This window comes from Numenius arquata, chromosome 4 (assembly GCF_964106895.1).
Source record: "Numenius arquata chromosome 4, bNumArq3.hap1.1, whole genome shotgun sequence".
NCBI classification, from domain to species: domain Eukaryota; kingdom Metazoa; phylum Chordata; class Aves; order Charadriiformes; family Scolopacidae; genus Numenius; species Numenius arquata.
In genome coordinates, this window is record NC_133579.1 from 72,323,612 (window position 1) to 72,348,124 (window position 24,513).

At 45.9% G+C, this 24,513-nt stretch overlaps 1 protein-coding gene across 1 annotated transcript in view; it reads right to left on the reverse strand.

Annotated features, from left to right (window-relative positions):
• Positions 1–24,513, reverse strand: part of GLI3 (GLI family zinc finger 3) — a 218,779-nt gene that overhangs the window by 96,618 nt on the left and 97,648 nt on the right. The gene's annotated exons all lie outside the window — the stretch shown is intronic.

Consider the following 24,513-nt stretch of genomic DNA (forward strand, 5'->3'; position numbering starts at 1 on the left):
AGATGTACACACAATCCTACAACGGAAAGCGAAGCAGCGTGCTGAGAAACGGCTATCTGGAGTAAATCAGGCAACGGAGTTAAAAGGGAAACGCAATTGGGAAAGGCGGTACTGGAGATGCTTAACTGCATCACACCGATGGCCGCATCCGGAGGAATGTGCCTGAGGACAGGGGGGCTCATTTCATATACCGCTCTTAAAAAGGAAGGGTGCTTTCTTTGTCCCCAGGGATGCACGGCCGCAGTACCCTGCCCCTTCTCCTCCGAGGCTTTCACAGGACAGGGGGTTTTGCAGCTGCCAGGGCTCCCGTTCCCCGCTGTTTCTGCAGAGCCTCGGCGACGAGGCTGACAAAAGGGGGAATGTGCCCCCGCCGCCCCCACGGGCTCTGCACCGAGGGGCCAAGCGCAAGCTCCGTCCGGCAGCTCCCCACTGCTTCTGCAGCAGGATGGCCTCCCAGCTCCGGAGGACACGATGCGCACGGAGCACAGGTCTCCGCACCAGCACACCGGTGCCATCCGTGCGCCTAAAAGGAGGTTACTGCCGACCCCGCTGCTCACCCGCCACCTCCCAAATGCTCAACATTCACACGAGATGCTGAGCATCTCCAGCGGCACAAAACAACCCAATCCTGCCCAATTATTAGGCGACTGCCACTTGGGATGAAGTCATGTGTTTATCTGACACCTAAAAGCTGAGAAGTACAGACATTAGGTCACGTCATGGATTTACTAAAATGCTTTGGAGAAAGAAAGAAAACTTTAATTATGCACCAGCAGTAAAACTAAGTGTATTGTGGTTTTGCCTGCTGACTCTTGAAGGTATTTTCTCTTTGTATTTCCTGCCTTTTCTATTCAGCAAAATGTAATCCTCCTCTTAGATTATGTTATCTGTGAAAGCAGTTCCCTCACGCCAACTGCAGATGGTTAAAAACAAAAGGATTTTTCCCCTTGGTGTTTGTCAAAAGTTGGGTTGGTTTATTACTATGTTTTGAAGTGGGAGAAAGAACTAGAGGAACAAACCTCATGGCCCTGAGGGAGTAAACAGAGGGGACGAAGGGGAAATCGTGTAAAGTCTGAGGAAATATTCCCAGTATTTCAGGAAAATCTGGAAACATCTCACATGGCCTCTCCAGTTTCACGGCTTGTTTTTGTGAAACATCACCAGCATGTGACCAGCCACAGCACATTTCGCCCATTTACTGACTCACGGCTTAGGCACCCTAAATGAAAAATAACTGTGGCTTACTACTGGGAAATGGGAGCTCAAACTCACGGTGGCTTTAATTCCGGATCTGCTGCCCCAACTGGACCTTGGCATGCAATCTCTTCCAAGCTTCAATCCCCATGCTGAGCGCTCCTGGGCTTCATCAGCGCTAAAGGTGCATCACAGATGACCAGGTACCCCCGTGAGCACACGGTCATTGTCCAAGTGAGGATGCTGGCTGCCACCTCCTGAAACACGTTCCTTACCAGCCACCAAGGTGGAGAAAGGGAAAAGGGGCATAAGAAATGGGGTTTAGTGCATCTCCCTGCCTGCCCTGTTTCCTGCTTCACTGGTATTTGACTACAGCCGTGTAAGCCGAAGGGAGGAGGTTTCAAAGCAGATGTCTGGCGCTTTCCCGTAAAAACTCTGCCACCAGTTTTTCAGAGAAGAAGGAAATCACTCACGCCCTCGTAGATGCACAAGCAAGTCCTTCTCTGCCCTACCCATCTCTGAAGAGTGAGTCTGGAGAGCATCAGTGAGACCACAGAGATTTTGTTGTGCTTATTCATGTCCGACAGGACGGGCCACGGGGCCAAGGCAAGCAATCCCGCTCAGGACACCGAGCCTCCTCACTGTCCCACCCTCACCCAGCCCGAGCCCGAGCGCCTACCTTTTAAAAGCAGTCCCAATATTTATGCAGCGAAACACCATTTAAGCCTCCTAAATGCGATCATCTATCTTCCCCTATCTGGGAAACGGAAAATGAGTAAAAAACAACACAAAAAGGGTATTCCCCTTTGACAGGGCCGATGCAGCGCAGAGCACCAACAACTTGTATTTAACACATGGGATATAAATCTCCAAGAACACCTTTCTGAGTCCTCTCACATTAAGCTCCTTTGTATATCCTGGTTGCATCTTGTTTGCAGTTTCCATCTGGGAAACAGCCGTACTCCATCACGGCACAGGGAGCTGTCTCCGTCAGCCCTGCGCCAACCGGAGCAGAGCTGCATATCAAAACCCAACATAATTATCCATCTCACAGTTTATTATTTACACATGAGCAATACAGCTGGCGAACATCATAACTCATGTGTATGTGTAATAAGTTACTTCACTGTAGCCATCTCCTCTTGCAACCCTTAAGAAAAACCACATGATGACTTTTCCAAAGTCAGGCTAAAACTGCTGAAGCAGAATAAAGTGCCACTAAACCTGGCTACCTACTATTTATCATATAATTTCCTGACTGATGGTTCCACAAACCAGCTGCTAAGTGCTGTGTACCCTACTGTCAGCAGACTAACATGCTAAATGGGAGACAGGGAGAATAATGTGCACAACTAGTGGAGTCAATTTTACAGAGGGAATTCAAATTCTGCCTTGTTTGGGTCAGCCCTCAGTGTAGAGGTAGGCAGTAAATTCTACGTGCTTGGGGGTCCAAAACCACTCCGCTTTGAAGACCATTGAATATTTATATGGAAAGACTCTTAGATCAAACAGAGACCTGCCAAAGCACCCATCGTCCAGGGCTTCACTTGGAATTCACTTGGAACTCCATAAAAACGTAATCGGTTGACATGTATTTATATGGAAATACATAGTAAGAAGTTTGCAAAGCAGTAACTTGGGCTCTAGCCAGTTTCACATTGCTTTTTCATATCCCACCCAGTAACTATTTCATTAAAGGCACCATCAGAATATCACAGGCGCATTCTGCCCCTAGTATTTATGCTCTAGCAGAGTAAAGAACAAGTGAGACTACTCACAGGCTAGGACTGAATCTGGACCTATCTGACTCCTGGCTATCTGCTCTACCTATCTAGAAAACCAGGGGGCAACTTAGTGTAGACAACAGGATATCTGCTCTGAATATAATGACATTTTCACGTTTCACATTTGAAGTGTGAGGAACAAGACTTTTACCCTCAGCAAAGGAGGAGGTTCCTTAGAGTTACTCCTCTCACCAAAATAAATCGACAAAATCTAACCTCCTGTTCTGCTAGGAAAATTATTTATTATCATTTACTACTTCTTAAAAATTCTGGCTGAGATGCAAACTGCTACAGCATATGCCAGGCAGTTTTCTTACAGACATCCAAAAGCAACGGTGAATTCCTGGACCAGGATAGGTCCTTCCTAGGTCCTTCTTGTCCTTCCTCCCAGAATCCTTCAATTACATCCTTGCGGAGACTCCTTGACAGAGGTTTACAGCATAGGTGTCAAGACGGACAGATGTTGCCCATGTATTTGGAGCCCTCAGCTCCAACTCACCAGAAGTATCTGATTCTGTGCTTAAATTTCACTATTTTCAAGAACTTGTAAGGACACGCCGAGGCACTGGAAATACACACATTCCCCACGCACTGCTGAATTTGGTAGCTCTTGCTGCCTTCTCAGTTCTCTGCTGCCTACTACTGTAAGCTTCCTTCGGATGTTCTCCTGTTTCCTGCATAGCTAACAGGGTCTCCTCAAAACAAAATGGGAGATACAACTGTCTGAAATGCCACAAACTCATCAACTTTAGCACTGCCAGATTTTCTGGGAAATATGTCAATTTATGCTGACTTTTTGTTGTGTAAAACGTGCCCTTTTTATTTCTTCTTCAGGACTCTTTCTTGCCTCCTTGAAGAAAGTGAATAGGATCATCTCTCTCAAATTACAATCACTCCCATACAAGAAAAAAAGAAGAGACCTACACTCACTCTCTGAAAGTCGGCAACCTAGGGCTCCGCTGCAGCATCAAGGCAAAGAAACTGGGAAAAATGACCTGTATGGTCCTTGCTGCTGAACACCAAACCCGAAGTGAAGTCCGATGAGACGTAGCGGGCAGCAGCGATGCACTGCAAGAGCTGGTGGGAAGGTGGGAGATGCTAGCTGGGCTCCAAGATGCTGTGCAACACCCTGAGACAACGGCAAAGAGGTTAGGCTGCTCCGAAGCTCACTGAAGTTTAGGATAACTTTTCTGTAGACTCCATAGTCCCTCAAATAAGCCTCACCCGCTTAGGAGATCGCTACGTTTGGAACGTTCGGCTGCGGTGGTAAAGGTCAGTAGAACACCCTGCCCTCAGCGAAGCGACTTGCTCGAGCACCTTGTGATTCCTGCCAAACCCCTGAGGAAGATGGCTAGAAAAGGAGGCTGAGGGGGGACCTCCTCGCTCTCTACAGCTCCCTGAAAGGAGGGTGTAGCCAGGGGGGGTCGGTCTCTTCTCCCAAGTCCCAGGCGATGGCACAAGAGGAAATGGTCTCAGGTTGCAGCAGGGGAGGTTCAGATTGCAGATTAGGAAGAATTTTTACACTGAAAGGGTTATCAAGCGTTGGAATGGGCTGCCCAGGGAAGTGGTTGAGGCACCATCCCTGGAGGTGTTCAAAAGACGGGTTGACATGGTGCTGGGGGACATGGTTTAGTGATGGGGTTTTTTTTTGTCAGAGTTAGATTGATGGTTGGACTAGATGATCTTGAAGGTCCCTTGCAACCTAGACGATTCTATGATTCTACGAAACGACAGGCTGCGTTTTTTTCAGCACGTCAAGAAAACATTTGCTACCATAGAAAATGCCTGCATCGGCTCAAACGTTCCCCAGCGTGTCCCCGATGCCTGCACCCGCGTGGGGAGATGAGGGCCAAGCAAGCACAGGACTCAAGCCTGACACAGGAAACCCCTCATTCTGTTTTAGCAGATTTGTCCTCAGGACGGTCAGCTCACCAAATTAAACAGCAGAACGGAGCCATCTGCAAAACTCTGTCCCAGCCGTAACCCCGTTTGAGGTGAAATCTCCTTCCTGCTTAAATTCATTACGGTCTTGACGCCGAACTCGGTGGTACCAATCTCTCACACCAGATGTAACAGGAACAGTATCAGGCAAAATAGAGCCTCCTCGCTAATGCCTTTTCAATACGCGCAACAGTTTTGAAGAGTTTGCCAGCAAATTTCTACACTTCCTTTGGTTCATAAGCTGATCACCAGATGGGAATTTTCTAATATTCAGGTTTGCAGAGTCCCTAAGGGCACCACTGCTTCTTCATGTACGTTCGCTTCAACTGATCTGAACTTAATGGCATTGCCAGGTTTTATGGAAGGAATTAGGTTCTTTTTTCGCCGAGCAAAGATCTTATTTTGGATTTCTGTTTAATTACAGCTTGTTTTAGGGCTCCGTAAGGGCACATGTTATCTTTCGGGTTTTTTTTTCACTTCCCTTTCAAAAAGGGGTGAGTTATGTTCTCTACGTATGCTTATACAGAGGCTTTAATCAGAAAGAAAAATGACTGAGCCACAGCCACACGTTAATGCAGGCACTTAACTCCGCGCACTTTGAAGAGTCTCCCTACGGTGACTGGGGTTGCTGCTTCAGCGTGGCTGGTTGCCATCTGAAGCACTGCTGATCTGCTGCCTGATCCACAGATGTGCTGCAGCCACTTATCTCAGGAGGCTTTTCCGTGTGTGTCCATCCCTACGTGCGTGCGTGCAGGCGCACGCTTCTGATGTGGCAACCCTTGTGTTGACACGGACATGACTGCTCCCTATCCGGCTTCACTTCACGGAGAAGGAGCTTTTAAGTAGCAAAAAGGAAAAGCCGTGGCAAAATTGAAAAAAAAAAAAAAAACCAAGAGGGAAATAAACAGATAAAGCCAAGATATGGACAAGAATTTTTAATTGGCAAGTCCTCCCCATTTCAGTAACACGAAATGTTAATTGTGATAACATACAGTAGATACAACACTTTCAGAGAAAAGCACAATTTTCAATCAGATCACATCCCTTCCATGTGTCTGTGTGTATTAATGATGATCAGACTTCCCCTCCCTACCCTCCGCTTGTGCTTGTACAGCCTATACGCAGATCTTAAACATAAACCACAGCTCCAGCTCTGCACCTCTTGTTACGGCTAAAAAATAATTTCTACCTTTGCAAAACCCAAAATTAAGACTTCAGGGCATCTTAGATCCCTGCCATCCATTTTACCACTTCTTAGTTTGTAAACTTAAATACCTTGTGGGAACATGTTTTATTGTTTTCAGTAGTTTCACAACAACCATTATGCCAAACACATGAAGGAGGAGCAGTTATTGGTGTGCTGGAAGAAAAGTGGCTGGAAATGATTTCATCAGCTGGCACTGAGAGGTCTTTAATATGCCAAATTTGCTGCAGGTATTGGCTAAATAACTGCTGGATTGATTTCAGTTTGAACGCTTTATTATTCCTCCCTGTCACTGCAACTCTGCTGTCTGAGGAGCAGGACTGCCTTCTGGAATACTAACTAAACTTCCTCAAGTCCATTCAACTGACTCCAGTGCTCCCTGCCATTTGCCAAGCCAGAAAAAGGAAAAGAAAAAAAAATAAAAACAGTAGTGAGAGACAGACTTGCAGAGTAATAAATATATTGCACATACAAAACACCTTGGACTGAAGAGTCTCAAATTCTTTAAGAACATCATTCGTGATCCATCACAGCCCAGTAACTTTAAAATGACTCTTTCCACTGGGATGGGCTCACCAGTAAGGGAAGGAAGGAATCCTTGTGCTGGCCTCATCACGCATTTGTGAACTCGCCCGGTGAGCTGGGTGGGCACAGCAGTGCTGCCCCACAGCCCTCCCAGGACATACATTTTCAGAGGAGGAAAGCCAAGGCACTCCACCAGCACAGTTTGCCCAAGAACAAACAGCGAATTGGTAGAAATGCACCAGGAATATCCCACCTCAGTAGCTTCTTCCACCCCAAACCCACTGTCTGCCTCATACTATGAGGAACCTTAGAAAACCCTCATGAACACGAGCAACAGTTGCATACAGCCAGCATCTGTACGTTGTCCCATGCTTTAAAGAAAAGACGATGATGATGAGCCATCTTAGCCTCATCGCCATGTCACTTGGAGGGAAAATTGTTTCATCCAACGCAGCTGGCTCTTGGTACAGCACAGCTCATCTTTTTCATAACCTCTGGATCCCACGCAGCATTTCTTAACAAACTTAATAATGTGGTCTCTGCAAGAAAATGACAAATTGCCCTCTGCCAGGAAGCTGACAAAAGAAATCCCTCCCTCTGCTACCTCCGACGGACTCCGCAACGAAAAAAATAATTCAGCTTCTGCCTTGCAACACACTATTGTTCCCTTAACTTCTTGTGCTACCACGCATCAGTGCATCCTCCACCACCTAAAAATTCCACACACCCCAAGGAATTATGGAAAACAAAACAAGAATCCATGTTTTAACTCTCAACAACCCCAGACAAGTGGCTTTACCCAGCTGCTCTGGAATGCTTCCCACCTTTGATTACACATGGGATGAAGGATCGCATTCTCAGTGTTTCCTCTTCTACAAGCAGCAAGTAACTGGATGCATAACCACAATATATACACAAATAATTTGTACCTGTGTACGTGTGCATACCCATTTCTGTAACACAGAGCAAATTCCAGTGGTTGAAGGTGAGCTACGAAGTGGGAACTAAGGAAATGAAAAGATTATAAAAGAAATAAATCCTGTTCCACACAGAATAAATCTCACAGCGAGACTCTCAACTCCAAACGACTCCTAAGCAGAGGTTTAGTGTGGGTTTCCTGACCAGCGGGAACAAGGAGCTGCCACACAACAGCTTGGTTATTCCCTGTGACTCAACACAGCTCAAGGCAAGCATTTGACTGCCCTGCTATCAGCTGCACACATCAACTCAGCAATAACAGATATCTGTAAGATGCAAAGGTCAGCGTGGCTAAGGAAGAAGTAACAGGAAGCTAGAAACTAGGAAAAAAAAAAATCTAGAAACACCCTTGTGTTGCTGCTGATTTGATGTGGGAACAAATAAAGACAAGTTGGGTAATTCAGCAAGCTTTGGTGACATTCTTAGAAGTTTATAAAGCAGCAGCATGAGTCAGTCGGCTAACGTTATTTGTTGAAATTACGCTTTGAAGACTTGTGTGCTCTTCTGTGTACCAGAATCAAGTTTAAAAGCTTTTCGAAAGGCCAAACCTTGAACAGCTGGGTATCAGTACAGCACGATGAAAATCACTGCAGCTAAACAGATTTCCAGCAGCTGAAGGTCTGGACCACAGGGTGAAAGACTTGGAAACAGGTTATACTTAGCAGCTTTGATGACTAATTTATGGCATGATAGGAATTAGAGAGAGAAAAGTATAATTAGATCAATTATGTCTATTTTTAGATATTAAAACAGTTCAAATTCTATGGGATGCACAATCAGATGAACACTTGGAGAGATTTCTTTTTCCCTGCTGTTCAACCTGATTTTTTTAAATTTCATCCAAATATTCATAATTATTTAGCTTCTCTCTGTACCATCCTTAGCAATTACTCTCCTTCTGTGGTGTTTATACTCTTCAAGCTCTTGCAGATGAGCAGATAGTTATCACGTGTGCTGTCAGGCCACTCGATAATATACATTTATTGCATCCTTTAATCTCTATGTCTGTATTCTAAATTAATCACAGTCACTTGTTTTTACTCCCTGGCTTTCTTCCAGCTTGGGAGAGATATATAGATGTCACCCCTGCACTCTTGGGCCTCAGGTTTTCATGTAGGCTGACATGACACTGCTTAGGAGGAGGCAGCCTTAGAAATTTAGAATACAAATAACCCATTTCTGCAAATTTCTCTTTCCAGCAGGGATATGTGCGTCTTATGCACAGTCTCAAATACCATTGCCCTTAATTTTTCCACTGCGAGATAGTGCCTTCACCGTGTAGCATTGACCCACCCTAGCATTACTAAGGGACCACTCGTGAAATGGGCACTGCCCAAATCAGGTAAAGGCAACACAAACGTGACTTTAAGGTGTTTTTCTTTCTCCTTATTCCCTCGTCTTCCCTTAGCTTCTCAGAGAGTTTCTCCCCTATATTTCATTTTTATGTTGGGTACTTTTTGTTTCAGATCATTACTGAAGATGGAAAGTACGGAGAGTTCCCTTAATTTGCCATATTGACATTTATCCCAAGTGCTCATTCAGCCTATTTTTGAGAATGTCATATTGTCGATATTCCAGTCAATCTGAGTTAGTTTTTTCAAGCCAAGCTTTGAGGCAAATATTTTTAACGAAAAGGGCCACAGTAAAATTACATCACTTCCCTCTGCCTCAGTCTGGTCACCGTTAACATGAAGATATCGTTTCTGAGACGCTCTGACGTTCTTCAGTGTGAACTCCCAACGAAGAGGTAGAATAGCAGTATTTTATCCACTATCCATTAGTTCTTTAATTCCTTAGAAAGAGCGGTTCAATTGCCTAAGACTGCTTGTTCTTTACAAATCTCTTGAGTTTTGCTCCTGATCTTTTTATAAGTTTTCTTTACAGACAACTTCTTGTTTCCTATTATTCAGACAGAGGATGGAAGACACTTTCACCCTCAGACAGAGGGTTAAAATATCAGCTTTAGACATAACCACACTTTTCGTTGGGTTTTTAGGATTACTGTTAGGATTCCCCCATTTCCTCTTCCCCACCAAAGGGCTTTTCTCTCTACAGTCTATGGGAAGTTCCTCACAAAGTCGTATCAACACCTCCCCTTCACCCCCTCTCTTGTTCTCTGCAGACATAGTGGAAGGATCTGGCCTACGCTTCTCTTGCTTCGGGAACTAATTGCTGCTCACTAAAAGCACCCTAGCCTTTACATCACCCACTTACAGCTCACACCACCACTGAGAAAGGGGATGAAGGGCACGTACGTCTGAGCGGACTTGTTTAAAAACACAAATCAAAAACCCAGAGTCGACAACCTCAGTTCTGTTGATGCTCATGGTCCTCACGCCCCATGAGGAACAGCCCCGAGTTCGCAGCGTGATGTGTCAAAACCAGATGCTGCACCTGGTCGCATCAGAGCTGTGGAGCAGGGGCACAGGACTGCAGAGGGCACCTGGCTGCAGAACCAGCTCCAGCATCTCCTGACAGCTTGAGCCACTAGCTTGAGCCAGCAGTGTGCCCAGGTGGCCAACAGCATCCTGGCCTGGGTCAGGAACAGCGTGGGGAGTAGGACTCGGGAGGTGATGGTCCCCCTGTACTGGGCACTGGGGAGGCCCCACCTCGAGGGCTGTGTCCAGTTTTGGGCCCCTCACCACAAAAAAGACATTGAGGGGCTGGAGCGGGTCCAGAAGCAATGAAGCTGGTGAGGGGTCTGGAGAACAAGTCTTATGAGGAGAGGCTGAGGGAGCTGGGGGTGTTCAGCCTGGAGAAAAGGGGGCTGAGGGGAGACCTTCTCGCTCTCTCCAACTCCCTGAAAGGAGGGTGTAGCCGGGGGGGGCCGGTCTCTTCTCCCAAGTCACGGGCGATGGGACTAGAGGAAACGGCCTCAAGTTGTGCCAGGGGAGGTTCAGATTGGAGATTAGGAAAAATGTTTACAGGGAAAGGGTTCTTAAGCCTTGGAATGGGCTGCCCAGGGAAGGGGTTGAGGCACCATCCCTGGAGGTGTTCAAAAGCCGGGTTGACATAGTGCTTAGAGACATGGTTTAGTGATGGTTTCTATCAGAGTTAGGTTGATGGTTGGACTAGATGATCTTAAAGGTCCCTTCCAACCTAGACAATTCTATCGTTCTATGACCTCTCCTGCCCGTACTGCGCCCTACTCGCACAAGCCTCACTCCTAGGACTCGAGTGTCACGGACTGTGTGGGAAGGTCCAGCCTCACCAGGGAGGAAAACCACTCCCGTTAATGACAGAAAAGGAGAAATGGAAGAACAGAGATGTGAAGGGGCAGAAGCACACAAATGCAGTAGCAGGCAAAGCAGCCCATAGCATTGGCAAAGATTTTTCTGCATAGCGACAGCACAAAAGCAAACTCTTCAGGGCAGTTTCCATCTTTACATCACCTGTCTACAGTGCTTACAGCAACAGGGCCCCAGCCTCCGACTGAGCTTTTTGGCACCACCATGGACGAGTATAACAGCATCGCTTTCTCCAGCATCCAGTCCAGGCAGACCACAGAAAAAGTTACATTACCTGCCTATGCACAGCCATGTTCCTCAGCTTGGTGATTCAGGGACAAGATGGGAGAAAATGTAGAATTCAGCGGCACAAAGCCCCACAAAATATAAGAGAAGTGGGAAAGGACCGTTCTTCTGCACCCCTGGGTGGATAATGGGGCACTAAAGAGGAGGCCACTGGTTTTCAATCTGCTCTTTACATCCTAGAGGAGAAGCTAAAATGGTGCTACAAGGAGACAACAGGAGCCAGAAGAGGGGAAGGATGGCCAGATGAGGATGAGGTGCACAGACCACCATTCCCTGCCACACGAGGCTACAGACACCAAAAGTGTAAAAGACCCCAAGGAGAAAGTCGCAGAAGAGAAATGCAGTAAGGGTCCAAGTGTGTACAAAATACGGACTACAAAATTCACGGACTGCAAATTTTGGGAAGCTGGGAGAGTACGTGGGGGCAAAAGGAGGGGAGAATCACCCGCCGTGTTCTTACATTAACTCCTGGGCATTGGCCTTTGGTCATTGCTTGGGAAGGATGCCAGGCCTGTGGTGTGGGCCGGTATGGCCACTTATGCTCTGCCCACTTCCAGGATGTTCCCCAAGGCCAAGATGGTTGCAAACCCCTTCCCCTGCCACTCGGCCAGCACATCACCACAGGCAGCGCCCAAGCTGGGGGACTCCAGCCCATACAGCTCTGTGGCGTGAGGATGAAGACTTCCCGAGCTTCTAAAAGCCCATCCTTCAGTTGTACGTTTGCACAACGCGCCGCACAAAAGAGGGCTTTGGTTCTACGGCTAACGTCAACCACGTGGTGGTAATAAAAATAACTTAAGATGTCTGTCCCCTGCCCACCGAGAGGCAATCTTCCCTTCTGCATTTCTGCCCCGGAAAACGGGGGGCTTCGCAGGGAACTTCATTCACCCTCCGGCAGAAGAAGAGGGGACAGTTCTCCTCAGTCCTACCCTCTGGCAATCTTGGAGCTTTTCCAAGGCATTAAGCACCAGTTTCCCGCCAGTGAAGTGTTTGATGCTCTACTAAATGCAGTGGCGCTGGGAGAGGTATAGTGACCCTCCATATGGAAAAGCCATTTGACACAAAGGTTGGAGGTCAAAAGTTTAAATGTTCGTGACAGAGACGACAGCAGCCTTTTTCTGGTCAATAACATCAAAGGATTTGCCAGCTCTTAATGCTACTATTGTCGCTTGTTTGGATCCTATTGAAATTCTAGCATATTTATTGCACTCCGGGAGCATAAGGACTTTTTGTTTGTTTTAATCTCTATGCTGAAGCGAAGGAGCCTGAAGTGTTGGGACTCTCTTTGCTCCCGAGGAGAATGCGAGGGGGAAACAATGCCAGAGGATGCGGCATTGTAGTCCCAACCAACTTGGCGCTTTCTTCCCCACCAAAAAAATATAAATGATGGATGGAAACATATGGTCTCTATTGGACAGGGCTGGAAATCTCTGCTCCTGAACTCCCCACATGACCGGTTTTAATTGTTTCGTGCCATGGCAGGGGGTGAAAAGCGCTCCCCACCATCAAGATCTCCGTTTTGCCAGTCATTGTTGAGAAAGGTTGTGCCGCAGCCGACTAAGACTCCCATTAGGCACAACTGTGGCGGAGCCGGGAAGAGCAGTGAGGTTCTCCGAGACGAATCGTAATGCCGTAACCACAAAAGAGTATCACTTCTCCCGGCCCTCCTTTGCTCTCTGAACTTCTGCTTGCGGTTAGGCAGAAAACTTATTACCAGAGCTCTGCAGTGCATGTTCCAAGCATTGTATCAGCCATCGATACCTCGTGCCTTGCCAGGAGCGGGATCCAAGTTCATTTGTTACTACCTTCCTCAGATTCCTGTTCCCCTCTCCGCAATGAGGATTAGCAGTTTAAGTTATGTTGCTGACCTCCATCTGGCTAGGCAGAAACAGATGTCTGCGCGCTCGGGCACGATCTTATTTCAAAGTGGGGACTCTGGGTTACTAATGACGTTATAAAGGCAATAGCATATGTTGGCTCTCAACAGCCCATTGTCTAATTGGGATGGTTTTAATCAAATGTGAACGTACCCGAGTTTTCGCAGCTAATGAATAAATCCCCTTTTTAAATAACGACTGTAATTTTGAGCTCTCCACCGAGGCAGCATCCCCAGGAATGCCTACACGAGCAGCAGCCATCACCGAAGGCCCGTCGGAGGCTGCAGCAACATCCGCTATGGCCCAGTTCGTTAATTAAACGGCTTTCCTAACTGCCCTTCCCAGAGGTAAGCTGCAGCCAAACTGTTTTCCTTCGCTCCACAAACCAGATACGCGTGGCTTATTTGAACAGCCCGAAAGTTTACTTTAGTCTCTGTTTAAATACCTTCTACCACATATTTCAAACAAACAGTTCACTTCATTAGAAAGGCAAACAGCGTAGCCGCAGAATACGAGCACTTGAGGAGAACCACGCCGGGCAGAGAAACCCTCTGCCCCTGTGTAAACACCGCCGGCTCTGCAGCTCCGGGCAGCATCCGCCGGCAACACCACTTCAAAAGCCTTTTCACAAATACTTCACGCGTCTGTTTGGAAGTAAATGATAACCCCGAAGAGATTATCTGCAGGGCTGAGATCCCCCGATGACTATCGCCACCGCCGCACGAGGAAAGGAAGAAAAAAACAAAACGTTTTCGCTGCCGGCCCTGGGTGAGTTATGAAACTCTAATAAACTCGGTGGCAATCCAATGGCATCAGCTAAACCTGTTAAACCGGAAAAGCAGCGCTGCTTTGGTAGCCTGCTTTGGCGTATTTGGCTCCACAAAGGGAAGCAAGTTTCACTCCTAGCGATGGAAAGGTTACTGCACTTCCATCGTTACTGAACGGAGTCGTTAAATTGGCACACAGCAGAGAGTTGTACAAAAGAGCCAGAAAGCTTGCAAAGCCAACGAATAACCAGATAAAGCACTCGGCTATTTCTTTCCGGACAAAATACACATGGTGATTTGAATGTCTCAGGAGCGCACGACGTGCTCTCAAATCCCAGCAACAAGTACGAGAGGAGGAGGAAGGAAAAGACAACTGGAGACGGAGAGGAGAGGCGATGAAAGGCAGCCCGTCCCCTGCCCTCCTCTCCACGTTGCCCACGCCGCTCCCGAGCAGGGAATACACCCTCAAGGAGAGCAAAGCAGCTCAGGAACAGAGTTCGCTGTCACTCCCTGCTGGTTTTACTGCTTTGTGCCGACTGAAAAGGTTTAATCAAAATACTGGATTTACGTGTTTAAGGCAGCTCATTACAACTAAGAGCACTCTCACCATGCCCATCACTACTGTCCTCGTCACGGCGAGCCACCAGGAGAGCATCTCCTGGCACCAGTCATCAAGCACAGACCAAGAGTATACCCACAACTATAGCACAGCCTTACAAAATAAATTATCAAGTATCCATAAGCTCTTAAATCTGTTCTCAGGCAAAAAGAAACATCCAAACATCTAAAAAAGCTTCAGAAAGTTTGTAAGCGGGAACTGACTGCACCTGGCTGTTGGGTAAAGGTTCACAAGCTGTGAGAATGCTGAAGTTACTCCAACTGTCACATAAAGAGGAGAGGAACAGGTAACATTTTTATTAGGAGGAATCAAGTATTGTCAAGTATGGACATGAAGGTTAGGACATCTCAGCAACCATAACGTTAAACTTGCAGTGACTTAAGACATCATTTCAGTTATTTTCATTCTCAGGGTGAGGCTTAAGTCCCACTAAGTCAATGACTGTTTTATCACTAATTTCAGTGGAGTTGGTGTAGCCAGCTCTTGTGATTATATCATGAGTCTTATTTTTCTTTTCAGTTTTTTCTTTTTTTTTTTTTAAAGCTCCAGTCTTTTCAGTCATGTCACCAAGTAAGAATCTCAGCTTTCATTAAATAAAAAAAAACATACCCAAAACCAAAAAAACCCCACAGGTATGTTTCCAGCTGTTACAGTTGCAGAGAAAAGCAGGGAAACGAGAAACCCCCCAGTTTTCATAACCTGTGAGCAAATAAGAAGATCCAACAAAACTACACATGAGCAGGTATGTAGCGACAGGCTCTTTCAAGAGGTACGTAAACGTTTTGCATGCTCACATACACAAAGTTATGATTTTGAACACCTAGATACTTGGGGATGGCAAGGCAGTACATCTGTGTTACAAACGGTATCTGTTCCCATTAAAATCTGTGAGTTTTAACTGTAATCGTCTTTCAAGTTGTTTGCACAGGTTTTGGTCCGTACCAGAATTGTACATCATGTATCAATGATTTTTTATTTGACTACATAGATGCTTCCTCTACAAAGGGCATCTTTTGTCCTCTCTATTAAGAGCTGAGGGTTCTTCTACATTCTGCTTTGAGGCTATAATCTGGGTTTATGAGGATTGTTTACTAAAAGACGTGAGGTAGAAAGATCCTTTCTGAGCATTTTAGTGGAATGGCTGAATTTAGGTTTAAAGTAGAAATAAAACCCCCTAAGTTTCCGCATGAACTAGAGAAAATAACAATCTTTCCAGCTCTTTGAAAGGCTATGATAGTACAAGCAATAAATTTACTATTATTATTACAACTGATAACACAAGCTGAGCTAATAGAACTAAAATATCTTCTAAAACAGTTCTTGGAGAGCTGATAATATTAACCTTTAGGTGCCAGGAGTTGGGGATTTCCCAGCATACCAAGCCGGTTGACTTACTGACACTAAAAATAGGATTCTAAACCCTGCTGCTCTTGTGGGTTACGTACAAACAATATGATTTTTTTCAAGCGACTCTGATCCATTCAGAAGGATAAAAAAAAAAAAATTCCATTTCTTTCAAGATATTTATGGCCCGAGGCTTTCCTAATACAAAAAGGGGGAAAACAATTTATTTTTTATTATGCCATTCCCCAATCTCCGACTTGAAACAGACCACTTCTGCAGAAGTTTTTTACAACATTCCAGCGAGTCCTCTGTTGCAGTTTTTTGTTCCCTAGCACGCACAGCTACTAGCTGAAATTTGCCTGGCTGTTCTCCTTAAAGCATCTTTGGAAGGAATAACTGTAAGTAGTACAAGACTTAACAGACAACAACTCTGTCTATTCCTCTATGGCACATATTTATTTCATATATTATTAATAGCAAAATAAGAACAGTTTGCATGTACAAGTCCCAGTTCTATCTTCTGTCTGATCACCCGCATAAAGGAGGAGATGCACCAGCCTGCCCTGTTATTTAAAAGATACCTCCTAAATTTCATTTCTTGGAGTGATCTCGCTCAGCTTCTACAAGAAGTTATGCCTACCCAAACAGCACACGGTTTTGTTGGGTTGGTGCTTCAAGGTGCCAGAGTTAATCTAAACTCCATCTCAGGCACCGGCCAATAGACTACAGCCTTCCTTCCAAATCCAGTACACCCTCCTGCCACAAACAGACAAGCTCCGTGGACGAGTCAGTTCAGAGATAAGGGAATCACCCATCCTCTGACCCACAGAGAGAAGAGTCCTAGGAACACAGGAAAACCATCATTCCGTCTTTCTCTGCAAGTGTTATTTCTGGTCCTTTCTTTACTTGAGCAGTCTGCAATTAGTTTCATTTAATCTACCCATACTGCAGCAATAAAAACCTCAAACCAAGAGAACGACCCACGTAAGCATCTTATGAATGTACTTCAAAGAGCGAAATACATAACAAGCATTCACTGAAGAAATCCAGGTCTCTGGTTTAGCTCCACAAGAGATCGCCATGGCTTGTCTTTTCCAAGTGTTTAACTTGGGGTGACATCTCTTTGGAAAAAATGACCTCTCACTTGATGCCCAAGCCCAGGGTCATCCTCGAGAGACTCTCAATCACGCTTGAGTTCAGCAGCCTTCTTGATAGTGGAATGTGAACAAGCGGCATCAACAATAGCCTGTGCTCCTAGACTCCTCTTGGTGACATATTCTCATTAGTCAAAAACGAGATGGCAACACTTCACTGATGTTTACAATAACTGGCACAAGCTGCCTTTCAGCGCAGATGAAGAGCAAATAAGAGGGGCTTGTCTCTTTCTTGTGTGCAAACATGATTGTGTTTATAAAAAAAGCTATAAAGCAGTAACAAGTATATTTAGCATTTTCTTCAGTTCACCAAAGTGGACCTCCAGAACAGTTAAAGCAGGTAGGAGCTGGAAAGATATTTTTCATAGGCCTGCAGATTGATTAGTACATCATGGGTAGAACTTGGGGGGAACCAACGACAGAGACAATCAACAACAACAAACCTTAAACTAGGACACAGCAAATAATCCTATGATGAGGTATGGTAGAAGCTGCGGCCAACAGATGTTTCAAAAGGACTAGCAACCACCACCTTCTCCTTCACACACAAGGTTGGTATGTTGTGGCAGAAATCTAAGGAGCTTCTTCCTAAAGCACGCAGGCTATAAGTTCCATTCCAGGCAGACAAGGCATGTAAATCTGCAGGACAAGAGGTACATGCCTTTCCTCCCCTCTCACCTGAAACATTTTGGAAAGGTCTAAGTGAGGCAGCCACAACCAGGACTCAACGGAGTTGAGAGTCTACACTTGAGCACCAGGGGGACCCTCATGGGTGACTCATGAAGGGCTGACCCATCGTGCCAGGCATACGCGGGGACTTCTTGTCCAAGTGGGAAAGTGGTTTTCAAGATGAAAAGCTCCCTTTGGCTGCCTTTGCTTCTGGAGTTCATTCCTATTTGTATCTGATTACAAATCTGGCGTAGAATTTGCTTTTTTGAAAAAAAAAGCTCAAGGGAGAGTCTTCTTTTCAGACACAGGCTTAGAGAGAAAACAAGAGCCTCATGCTCCCTCCTCTCCCTGCTCCCGAGCTGCACATACATAACGGGGTGGGGGCCAGGGGGGCAGCAAACCCTCTGCAAGTAATCCTCAGTTACACTCGTTCTAAACTGAAGCACGTGGCTCACGGGGGGACGGCGTTTCTCCTGCTCATGTGAGCTCAGCAGAGAGAAATCCCTGGCTCGAAGCTGTGTGTCTTGAGCCGAGGGAAACTCCTTGTTCCCTGGCGCTGAGGTGGTGGGTGAGGAGGAGCGTGAAGACCATGCTAAAATGAGAGCTATGTTAAGGGCAGCCCAGAAAGCCAACCGCATCCTGGGCTGCATCAAAAGAAGTGTGGCCAGCAGGGCGAGGGAGGTGATTCTGCCCCTCTGCTCTGCGCTGGTGAGACCCCACCTGGAGTACTGTGTCCAGCTTTGGAGTCCTCAACACAGGAAGGACATGGACCTGTTGGAGCGGGTTCCAGCGGAGGGCCACAAAGATGATCAGAAGGATGGAGCACCCCTCCTGTGAGGACAGGCTGAGAGAGCTGGGGTTGTTCAGCCTGGAGAAGAGAAGGCTCCGGGGAGACCTCATAGCAGCCTTCCAGTACCTGAAGGGGTCTACAGGAGAGATGGGGAGGGGCTCTTTGTGAGGAGTCGAGTGATAGGACGAGGGGTAATGGTTTTAAATTGAAAGAGGGGAGATTTAGATGAGATATTTGTAAAAAATTCTTTGCTGTGAGGGTGGTGAGACACTGGAACAGGTTGCCCAGAGAAGCTGTGGATGCCCCATCCCTGAAAGCGTTCAATGGCAGGCTGGATGGAGCTTTGAGCAACCTGCTCTAGTGGGAGGTGTCCCTGCCCATGGCAGGGGGGTTGGAATTCAATGATCTTTAAGGTCCCTTCTAACTCTAACCATTCTATGATTCTATAAGGGGACATGTGTAACTCCTGACTTGCACCGATGGCCAACTGTATGCACGATAAGACTGAAATAAGTCTGAGAACCCGGTTCACTCACCTCGCTTACACAAGCCCAGCAAAGCACGCAGCAGACTCCCAACATAATGACTTCTTGGGAGCCTGGCAGAGGCCTGGCAGAAGAAGCAACTCAACCAACCCAAAGCAGCTTTGTCAAGTGCTGCATTGTGTATTCCATTCTTTAAGGAAAAATTTCCAGCAGGGAGGTATACAGAGCAGCCGAATGCGGTTTTGCCTGCACGCAAGAGATGTGACCAGCACGTGCAGGCATCAGAGAACAAGCAAAGCTCTCCTGAAGACTGGGAGGGAGCTGCTGCATCTCCCACACACAAGCCACACCACGATCTGGTATCCTCCCACAGCCCAGATACAGCAGGGACAGCCAAGCTGTCCCAGGGACTACCCCCCTACAGCCACAGAAAGAGGCCACGGCCTCTCTCCTCTGCCCTGGCAACCCTCCTCTCCCATCCCCTCACCACAGCCCTCTGCCATTGCTCGTACGGCAGGGACAGTGGAGAGGGGCAAGAAGCCTGGAGCCGCTGACCCCCATGAGCAAAGCCATGTTTGCATTGCATCCACCCAGTCTGGTTCACAAGGTCCCAGCAAAAAGCAGAACCGTGGTAATATAAATCCTGGCGTTAAAACTGTGGTCCTGCCCTATTTATTCAGGCAGTGAGCCCAGAGAGGGGGGTAGCCTCCCAGCACCCACCACGCTCAGCATCAGCACCTGAGCTGGTGGGACACCGGTGGGCACCAGCACCAGCCACCCCTCTGAATGCGACGGACTCACGGGGTCCGTGCTGACCCCCTGGTCTAAGGGTAAGTGGGAACAAGCCCAGCCCGCAGCCAGCGGGATGCTAAACTAATGCTCCCGTTATCCTCCCAGGGCAGCGGTGAGCCGAGCCAGCACCTCGAGCAAGGCACTCTTCGACATATACGGACACATCCCTCCTATAACTTACCAACCAAGCCTTAGCAGACTGAAGGCTAAAGCAGGCTAGGGAGTTTCCAGCCCATCAAATAAAATATAGAGGTGTCTGCTGGGAAGAGCTTTTCCAGCCAACATTCTCTATTTAATATCCTAGTGCCTCTTCATATGGTGTTAACCCCACCACGGAAAAGAGGGGGGGAAAAAAAAATAAAATAAAAATAAAAAAAAACCCTGACTTTGGATGTGATCCAAAACCCACATTCCCAAAGCAGCTGAGAATCACTATGGGGACAATTCAGTACACATTGTTTTTTCATTTGACAGCTTCAGACTCAAAGCCCCAGGCGCTGGCATGTTGAGCTCGGCGTTTAAATCCTGCCACGCCGTTCCAGCCACGGCATCTGGAGCGGCTGCAGCAGCCGCTGCCGCCATAACAGGTATTACTTTTGCTGCCAAACCAGCTGGGGAAGAGGTATTGGCAAAGATCTGGCGTACGGATGTGTGCAAGGGCTTTTGAACGTCCCCCCCCCCCCTTCCTCGCTTGCTGGCAGCAGCCTATGCCAGTGCAGACGCTTGGAAACGACCGACGAGAACACGGAGAAAGCTGAAGGAGAATCAGGAAATAAAGAAAGAGCTTAAACAGAAAAACAAATCCCCAAAAAGCCAGAGTCCGACACGAACGCAGGTTTGAAGAAGCACGGGGAAGAGGATCTGTGTGGATAACCAGCACTAGTAGAGGACCTCTGTGAGAAGGCCCCGCAGAGCTCATTTGTTGCTGAAATAGGTACAAATCTGGCAGGCAGCAACCGCAAAGAGTAGTAAGAAAGGAGAAAGGGAAAAGAGACCGGAGCTTGGCTCGGGGATGAAGAGAGAGAGGGAAGCTGGCCTTCTGCCAAGATTTTTGTGAATGGGTGGGTGTGTAGTATCCATTTCCTCCCAGTTCCAGGGGGGAAAAAACAACAAGAGGGTAGGGAAATGCTTCAAGTGATATGTTATTTGGTCATGCTTCAAAAATGTGCAACTACTGTCACATAATTTGATATTTTCCTAGTATTATGGGTATTTTCTACCAGCCTGACGACTTCTTTCTTAACAACGGTTATTTTTCATCGTGGGCTGAATGTATTCGACTTTTACATACTGTCTATTCATAAAAAATGCAAGCCCTTTAAGTGAAAAATTCTGAATTTATGAGTACAAAAGACTTTAATGTGCCTTAACTGTCTTAAATGCCTGTGGTGATTGCTGCTGAGCTAACATTTTTTTTCCTCCAGCAGAAAGGGACAGCAAAGGGTGTTGCAAAAGGTCTAAGAGGCAATTTCACAGGTGGTGCAAAAATTACAGTTTCTCCAAAATAGGTTTGAAGCGTAAATATTGTACTGCATGGCTGGCAAAATAAGATGTAAAGAAGAACATACGATGAACAAAAACAATGAACTAAACACATGAGAAAAAAAAATAGAGCTCTGATATGGTGAGGTTTGGGGTGTTGCTGTTTTTTCCTTAGCTGTACGATCAAGTCTTGTCCTTCTCTTTCATCGTTTGGATCTAGCTTTTCATTCCAAAGGTTTCTTAATTATAAAGCCCACAAATTGCGCGGCGGAGATATTCTAAGCTGGAATAATCACGTAACGCTGAACAGATTACAGCAATTTGAAAGTTAGCTGCAAAACAAAGCGAGCAAAACTGTTCAGAATACATCACAGAACTCAAAGGAGGGACGGAATCTAAAAGAAAGGAGTACACAGTAATTAGAGCCAAGACTGGAAGAGAAGGGCCTAAAATTAGACTTCTCAGCAGAGATTAAAGTACACAAGTTATAGATTTCTTAAAGTTTTAGTTCCCTAAAGTCAACATGCTCTGGAGGGGAGTGGGGTGGGGGGTGTCTGACTTGAAGACGGATGAATTTTCACCTCCGATTTTCAAATATACTTATTCCTCAGAAACTAATCAAACCCAAAATTAATCGATATTGATAGTTAATTTTCCCAAACTTCCTAATACAAATTTTTAGAACGCGTGGTGTTTTCAGTGCTCAGTGAGAACTGTAAAGCTCCCAATAGGATATTAGAATAAGAGAATGGCTTTTTTTTTTTTTTTCCAGAGTGAACACCAAAAATGAAATATAACTTAGCCCTGGCCCCCGAAATGAAGGAGTTCTAGGTTTCCCCTAACCAGCAGGAAAGTTGCAGGGTTGCTCTGCAGGGACTCCAGGAGTTGTTCAGTTTTGTGTGCCAACAGCTTCATAAAAGAGCTCCTAAATGAAGGGCCCTCAGTAATCACAGATAAAAGGGGACTTCTGCTCACCAGCCACAAACCCCAGAGCAAGCCAACCTATTTGAGACCGGTTTTGAGCGAGCAGGGAAAAGCACAGGGAAAGCAGAAATTCCATTTGTAACTCCTCCCCAGCTCAGCTCCGCTGCAGGATTTAAGTAAGACCTCAAGGTCTGCCTGTAAAAAAAAAAAAAAAAGAGCAGCCTCCAGCCTTGCAAACTAGTGTGTGCTTGAAAAGTGTTTTGAAGATGGAAAGAAGAGGCTGTCACTTAATAGAGCGTAAGTATTAAATAACGATAACCATTTAGCATTCCTGCAGAGCCTTTTGAGTCAACAACTTGTCACCTTGGCCTTGGCTGACAGAAGCGTAGAAAAGCCACGCAGAACAAACAAAGTCCTCCTTGCACCTCTGCAACTTCTCTCTCAGGGTTTGAATGTCAATTATAATTTATTTTTCTTCCAGTATCTTACCTTCAGGACAGCTTATGTATTTTGGTGCTGCCTGCCACCTTGTACGAATTCAATTTTTATTCATGTACAGACAGAGAAAGGAAAAGAGAAGAAATTCCTCTCGGCAAGATTATTTTAAAAAATATATATATTCATTCCCTGTTGGCTACTGATGTTTCTGGCACAGCCTATTTTGTTTTGGGGTTTTTTGTTTGCTTTGGCTTTACGTCGGTGTTTTTTTTTTTTTTTTAATATGTATTCATTATCATTATTACAGCTGGATCTGGTAAGCTGTGTACACTTAACTAGTGCCCATCATTCACCAATAGTCTTATTTTCACTTCAGCACAAGTTCATTCAACCAGCAGGATGTGATCTTCCATGCTGAACAGATATAGCATGGTACATTCTAAAAGGTGACATCAGTGAGTCTGAGAAGACTCCACATGCTTCTAAAATTAAATGCATGTTTTATTGGGAAAAACATCTGTAAGGTAGCTGGGACTGCAGATATATCCATCACTTCAGATGTGTCCCTATAGACTGGTATCTCAGTGTGTCCATCAACCTGTTCCTTACCAAACCAAAACCTCTGCTCCCATCTTCAAGTTTAGTGATGGTTTAACAGAGTGAGGTTGTTCCTGTTTTGGTTTTGGTTGGTTGGTTGGTTTTTTAATATAAATTAATTCCTTATTCCTGTATCTTTTCCACAAAATGCGTTGACCTATGGGGACTGGCATGCAATATGCCTTTTACCACATTCCTATCACATCCTCTTAGTCTTTCCGCCTCTTTGTCTGTTCTAACACCTTTTAGTTGATGTCACCACTCTGTGACCATCTTCCCTACTTTGGGAGGACTCACATTATCATGGAATCAGGGAATTGTCAGAGTTGGAAGGGACCTCTAGAGATCATCTAGTCCAACTACCCTGCTAAAGCAGGGTTGCCCAGAGCACATCACTCAGGACTGCATCCAGGCGGGGCTTGAAGATCTCCAGAGAAGGGGACTCCACACCCTCCCTGGGCAGCCTCTTCCAGGGCTCTGGCACCCTCACCGGAAAGAAGTTTTTCCTCATATTTAAATGGAACTTCCTATACACGTGTGCTGCTGATGCATCTAATTTCTTCTAATCTTTCTACAACAGAAGGGCCAATTGCTGAGCCTTCTGCTTAGACCTCTTTTTCCTCTGCATCAAGATGTGGCCCAGCCTTCTACAAAGCTAATTTCCTCTTTGCTTGTTAATTATTATGAATCTACAGCTTCTTCATATGAATTGTGTCTTGCTACTGCCTACATCAGTCCATTCACTTTCTTATTGTCTTTTGTTACTTATTTGTCTGCTAGACATACAGAAACCTCTACAGTAATCAAGAAGTCCTTGGGATCCTCAGTGCAGAGGACTAGTTTTAACCTTGTTTTTTCACACCCCCTTCTTCGTTCTGTCCATTGTTTCTGCCAACACTGTGGCACTGCAATTCTTGCTGGAAGCAAAGGTCAGATTCTCCAAACTAACCCATGGATCAGTGATCCTCTCTGCTCTCTAGAGGTTATTGTGCAGGCATGACTTCTACCTATTCTGCCTTTCTGCCAGTTGGAGTTTTTGCCTTCCTGACAATTCCTGTTGTTTCAAAGGCATCCTGGAGACTATGCATTGTGTTCAAATTCCCAACCGCAAACAAACAAATTTCACCTGAATTCTGCATCATGACAATGGCTCATTTCCTAAGCACTGACTAGTGGGTGTGCTACAGGCACCAAGACGTATCTTTAGGACTGAAGTTCCCTATTGCTGGTCAGAAGAATTGGGTTCTTCTTCTTCTATCAGCAGATAGTTGACAGTTGCATGAAGAAATGCAAGTACACAACTGTACTACGTAAAGATTATTGAAAGTTAAACTTCTGAGATATACCACTTGTTAGAAAAGGTTCCCAAGGGGAAAAGCTTTAAATTAATTTCTTAACTCTTTTTGAGACAAGCGA